The sequence below is a fragment of the Nannobrachium achirus genome, assembly GCF_963921795.1.
Source record: "Nannobrachium achirus genome assembly, chromosome: 10".
Taxonomy (NCBI): Eukaryota; Metazoa; Chordata; class Actinopteri; order Myctophiformes; family Myctophidae; genus Nannobrachium; species Nannobrachium achirus.
The window spans coordinates 14,443,609-14,449,967 of NC_137819.1; positions in this window are offsets into that span (position 1 = coordinate 14,443,609).

A 6,359-nucleotide genomic window follows, 5' to 3' on the forward strand; every position below is an offset into this window, starting at 1 on the left:
ACGGTACCATGCTGCAAACTGGAGATAAAGCTGTTTAAAGCTAAGCCAATAGGAAGATAGGGGCGTGGCCTAAGAGGGGGCGGGGCTTAAGTAATAAGTCCCTATTGGCCGTTTAAGTCCAGACACCAAGTTTCAAGACGGTACCATGCTGTGAACTGGAGTAGTAAAAAGTGTTTAAAACCCAGCCAATAGGAATACAGAGGGGGCGGGGCTTAATCAATTACAGCTCATGCCTATTGGTAACGCGGATCGGAAAGAAAAGTAATAGCACACCATTCCCGGCCGAGCCGCACGTTTTGATGTATATATTGCGGCGGTGGCGTAAATTGTGCGGCAGTTATTACGTGCCGAAATTTGTGGCGAAACTAATTAATTATGTCCATAATTAAGTATGGCGGATTACAATAAGTGTTTTGCCATTGCATTGCATGGCAATGATGGCAGGCACACTTAATTAAGTGTGCCTGCCATGCAATGCAATGGCAAAACACTTATTGTAATCCGCCATACTTAAGTCGGTCGGTAAGTAAGTAGTCTCGCGTGGCCAGACGGTTGCCTCCGCGATTTGGTCAAATGCTCCCAGCATACAGTCTGGCAAAGCAGAAAGATACTAGAAAAGAAAATTTCGAAGACATTTTAAGTGTGCCTGCAGCTCGCTAAGTGTGTGCAACCTTGTATGTGTTAACATTAGCATCTTTGTTAGCATTAGCATTTGTTAGCATTAGCATGTGTTAGCATTAGCAATATGGTTTCTTGTTTTTAAGAAATAGGCTCCTCCCACAAGTTCCACAAGGCGATTACGTTGTCCCGTCGCTCCCGAGATCGTTTGTGTTTCGTTTTGAGAGGGTCGTTCCCCCTGAAAAACACGTTTTGGCATGAAACGGTTACGTTTTGCGCGTTTGTGGTGCCCCCTATGGGTCGAAGTGGAAATGCTTTTGGGTATATGTTCAGTATAGCGCCCCCCACTTGTGGTTAAAATTTGGTGTTGACTGGATGTTTCGTTCTTACAAAACGGGCTCCTCCCGCTAACTTTGGAACCCTGTTACGGAAGAACGGTATGGACTATCAAAATATCGTTTAAATATGTTTATCGCATGAGTCCATAGATCGTGTGTATCGATTTTTGTGACATTTGGAGAAAATATGTAGGAAAAGGAGCAAAAAGTGTGTTTTGAAGAAAATTCAAAATGGCGGAAAATCTATCCTGACGCAAATGGGCGTGGCCTATATGAGAAGATGCGTCATGACCCAAGGAATCCAGGGAAAAGGGAATTTAAATTTTCTGACCCACGGTTCAAGAGTTACAGGCCGAAAGGTAAAGTGGACTGTTATAGCGCCACCATGAGGCCAAATGACAAAATTATTTTTTATTTAATCCTTGATATCATTATAAATCTCCTCTCCAAGTTTTGAAACTGTAGCCCCTATGGTTTGCGAGAAAAAAAATATTGAATGTGAGTTTTTGCGATTCCCATTATAAGTCAATGGGTAAAATTAATTCACTAATAAATTAATATCAATTAAACGATACAACTTTTCTCTTAGAAAAGTAATAGCACACCATTCCCGGCCAAGCCGCACGTTTTGATGTATATATTGCGGCGGTGGCGTAAATTGTGCGGCAGTTATTAGCGCACCAAATTTGTGGGATCATTATTAACTACCCTAATTAATTAAGTATGGCGGATTACAATAAGTGTTTTGCCATTGCATGGCAGGCACACTTAAAAAATGAGTGCGAGATGAAAGCGGAAGTGAAGCCCCCACGTCACTTCCGTTTCAGTCTCACATCGCACACATTTATCATTATATAAATAAAAATCATATAAGCATGTTTAGCTTGCTGCTTAGCAGAAATGACATTTTAAAATATATTTTCTTGAATGGTAATGCCCGTTTCCATTACTCGCCGTTAGGGAGCTGCTGTTCCAGACTCTATATAGCATTCAGAGATTGTGGAATAGTTGTCTGGCTACGCAAGACTAGTAAGTAAGTAATGTTCTTGCAAATTTCTGCACGTAATAACTGCCGCACAATTTACGCCACCGCCGCAATATATACATCAAAGCGTGCGGCTCGGCCGGGAATAGGTTGCTATTACTTTTATTTCCGATCCGCGTTACCATTGCGACGTAATTCGCAAAAAACGACGCCCAAAAACCCCATTGACTTAGAATGGGGGAAATTTCGGCACGTAATAACTGCCACACGATTTACGCCACCGCCGCAATATATATATCAAAAAGTGCGGCTCGGCCGGGAATGGTGTGCTATTACTTTTATTTCCGATCCGTGTTACCATGGCAACGTAATTCGTAAAAAACTACGCACAAAAAACCCCATTGACTTTGAATGGGGGACTCGGTAAAAAACCCAGAAACTTTGGCGCCACTTAACTCTGCCATACTTTTGCCTAGCAACGTGATTCAAACTTTAAATTGGCCGGGCTTTAAACAGCCACTACTCCAGTTCACAGCATGGTACAGTCTTGAAACTTGGTGTCTGGACTTAAACGGCCAATAGGGACTTATTACTTAAGCCCCGCCCCCTCTTAAGCCCCGCCCCTATCTTCCTATTGGCTTAGCTTTAAACAGCTATATCTCCAGTTTGCAGCATGGTACCGTCTCGAAACTCACTGTGTGTACTTACATGGCAAATAGGAATTATCTGTAATTGCTTAAGCCCCACCCCTCTGCCTTCCTATTGGCTGGGCTTTAAACAGCCATGTATCCACTACCCAACACGGTACTGGTCTCAAACTCGGTGGGTGGTCCCACAGTCCCAACGGCTAACCGCTAATGCTAACAAATGCTAATGCTAACAAATGAAAATGCTAAAACCGCTAATGCTAATAATGCTAATGCTAACTGAAGCTAATGTTAATGCTAACAAATGCTAATACTAACAAATGCTAATGCTAACACATGCTAATGTTAACAAATGTTAATGCTAATTCATGCTAATGCTAACAAATGCTAATGCTAAATGCTAATGTTAACAAATGCTAATGCTAACACATGCTAATGCTAACAAATGCTAATGCTAACAAATGTTAACAAATGCTAATGCTAACAAATGCTAATGATAATGCTAACACATGCTAATGCTAACACATGCTAAAGCTATGCTAACACAAGCTAATGCTAACAGATGCTAACACATGCTAATGCTATGCTAACACATGCTAATGCTAAAAAATGCTAATGCTAACACGATAATGCTAAAATAATGTTAATGCAAAAATGCTAATGTTAACACCAACTGCTATACAAGGTTGCACACACTTGCAGGCACACTTAAAATTTCTTAGAAATTTTCTTTTCTAGTTCTATTTATTTTTTCATGCTTGGCCGCAACACAAGTGTTACTTTAATCAATCATTAACTGTTTCTTAATTCAATGCGGAAATGGAGAATATTTGACAATATTCTTGACTCACCTTGTTAGAGATCCGTTCTCTTTTGAGTGGTGTCTCGTAAAATTAGAATATTGTGTAAAAGTTCATTTTCTTCTGTATTATAATTATTCTTTTTACACTTTCATATGTTAGATTCATTGTTCATGCAGTGAATTATTCAAAAGCTTTGTTTGTTTAAATGTAGATTTGTATGGCATACAGCTCAAGAAAATCAAAAAAGTTTGCTGGTCAGTTAAGCCCAGTAATACAATTGTCAGTACACCAGTTACTTGTAGTTTTGGCTCTGTAGGCAGGTGCTTACTAAGTGCACTGTCTTAATATCAAGTTCAGAGTTAACTCAACACAGCCATCTACACAGGGATTTTAGAGCACTTAGTGATTCCATAGGTCATTTAACATCATGGCTGATGTTAAATGAAATCTTTTAAATGCAATGCATACAGTATCCTACAGTATGTATGTATATTACATCTCCCCTTCAGGGGTCTTCAACAGGGGGTCCGCGACCCCTAGGGGGTCCGCGGAGGTACTGCAGGGGGTCCGTGAAATTATTGCTTTAAAAAAAGAAAAAAATGTTTTTTTTTGTTTTTTTTGCCATTTTCCACATTATGTTAAAAAATAAATCATGATTCAATCCATTTTGAATAGCTTGAATACATGATTACTATGCAATTGACATATTGTTGATATTATTGACATTTGTTCTCAGTTAATAAGTAGTATGTTTAGAAATGGTTACACCCTGCTCGCTGTAACTTGTACATGTTTAAAATAAAAAAAATATGTCGTAGCCCCGACCCCCCCACCCTACGAGGTGGTAGGGGGTCCCTGCTCCATCTCCCCATCAGTTTGGGGGTCCCCGGCCTGAAAACGTTTAAGACCCCTACTGTTTAATATCATCTTTATCGTTGATTTGAGATATAATCCCCTGGATTTTGACAAATCTTTGGTTGGCGCTACGCTACCCACACGTCTGTACTGCTCATTATACGAATGCAAATGATATGAAACTCTATGCGAATTGAAGATATAATGGACCGATGTCAGGCTTCCTTACTTTTTGTGCACGGTTTATGTACATAAACACACACACACACACACACACACACACACACACACACACACACACACACACACACACACACACACAACACACACAGATATATTCAGACTCACCCGAAAACTGGTTGGAGTTTTGCTTGGCTTTATTATAATTTCAATACAACAGGCCCCCGAATAGTCAAATGAAATAATGATCATCATTTAAGTGTGGACATTTATGAAGATTAGGGTTAACCCTTATAGTTCAACCCCCTACGTGCTATGGCCGATATAGGGCATATTTAGAAAATGTTGTACTTTCAATGTTCAGGGATCTCCTGGCTTGGTGTGAGTGTTCATGTGAATGTTCAGGGATCTCCTGGCTTGGTGTGAGTGTTCATGTGAATGTTCAGGGATCTCCTGGCTTGGTGTGAGTGTTCATGTGAATGTTCAGGGATCTCCTGGCTTGGAAGCGCTTCCCACAGACGGTACACTCGTAGGGCTTCTCCCCGGTATGCGTCAGCGTGTGCCTCTTCAGGTCCACGCCCTGCATGAAGCCTTTGCCGCAGCCGTGCACCTGACACAGGTAGGGTCTCTCCTTGTTGTGGAACCGCTGGTGTACGTCCCGGGTTTGTTTCACCCGGAAAGCTTTGCCGCAGACGCCACAGGCAAACCTCCGCTCGCCGGTGTGGATCTTCACGTGAGTGTTCAGAGATCCTGGCTGTTTAAAAGTCTTGCCACACTCCAAGCAGGCGAAAGGTCGCTCTCCGGTGTGAACTCTGATGTGCATGACCAGAGGGCCGGCTTGGCTGAAGCCCTTCCCGCACACGTGACACACGTGCTTCACGTCGCTCACCTCTGTGTGGGTCAGCAGGTGGTCCGAGAGACTCCGCCTGTCCTCGGCTTGATGGCCGCACAGGCCACAACACAACGATGACGACTCCTTGACACAAAAATACAAATAAAAAGAATAGCTTTACACCAGGGGTGGGCAACTTTGATGATTGAGAGAGGGCCACTCCATTTTCACACTCACTCCAGAGGGCCACATTGCATGATACAGTCAAAGCAAAAGTTTCCGATCTACAGGCTCAAAACGTGTCACAGTGCAACACATTTTGAGCTTGTAGATCTGCTATTTTTTAAATTGGAATCCTGAATCCTGAACCTTAGCATTTTTATTTAATTTCAAATGCATTTATATGTTCTTAACTTTATGAACTTATATACAAGTACTTTGCACAATGTACATAACAAAGACTAGTACTAGTCATTACGCTACTAGTATAGACTGAAGTAATTAAAGCGGGTCATGTTTGCATGTTTAGAATTAAACAGCTGAAATCAACAATATATCAGTATTCCGATATTAAACTGTGGGGCACATTAAGTGAAGTTGAGGGCCACATGCCATGTGGCCCCCGGGTCGCCAGTTGCCCATGTATGCTTTTGCATATATCGATATGCAAAAGAATATATCGTACCGTTTTGGCTTCGTATCGTATCTGTATCATTTTACAATGCAGATAATTGGTATCGAATCATTGTGCCGTGCAAATAATTGATTGTATGGAAACTAAGTATTTGTGCCTTGTATTTATCAATTTTAAGAAGAAAAATGTATAAGAGGGGTTTAATTACTTTTCCATTCCATATAGCTACTCTTAACCTGACTGCGCCAGATGGTGGCAGTAGTGCATACCGCCCTACTTTACCATCTGAGATCTCTCGGGGGGAGTTGATAACACCCAGTCCCAGGCCGGACGAATCAGCGGCAGCTACAGGCGGGCTCTGAGCGGCTCTGAGCCAATAGAGTCTGATTGCAGACCACGTGGAAACCCAGGAGGCGGACTCTGGTTGTAATGTCATGCAGACAGGCCAATATCAGTGGTTGGAGTTG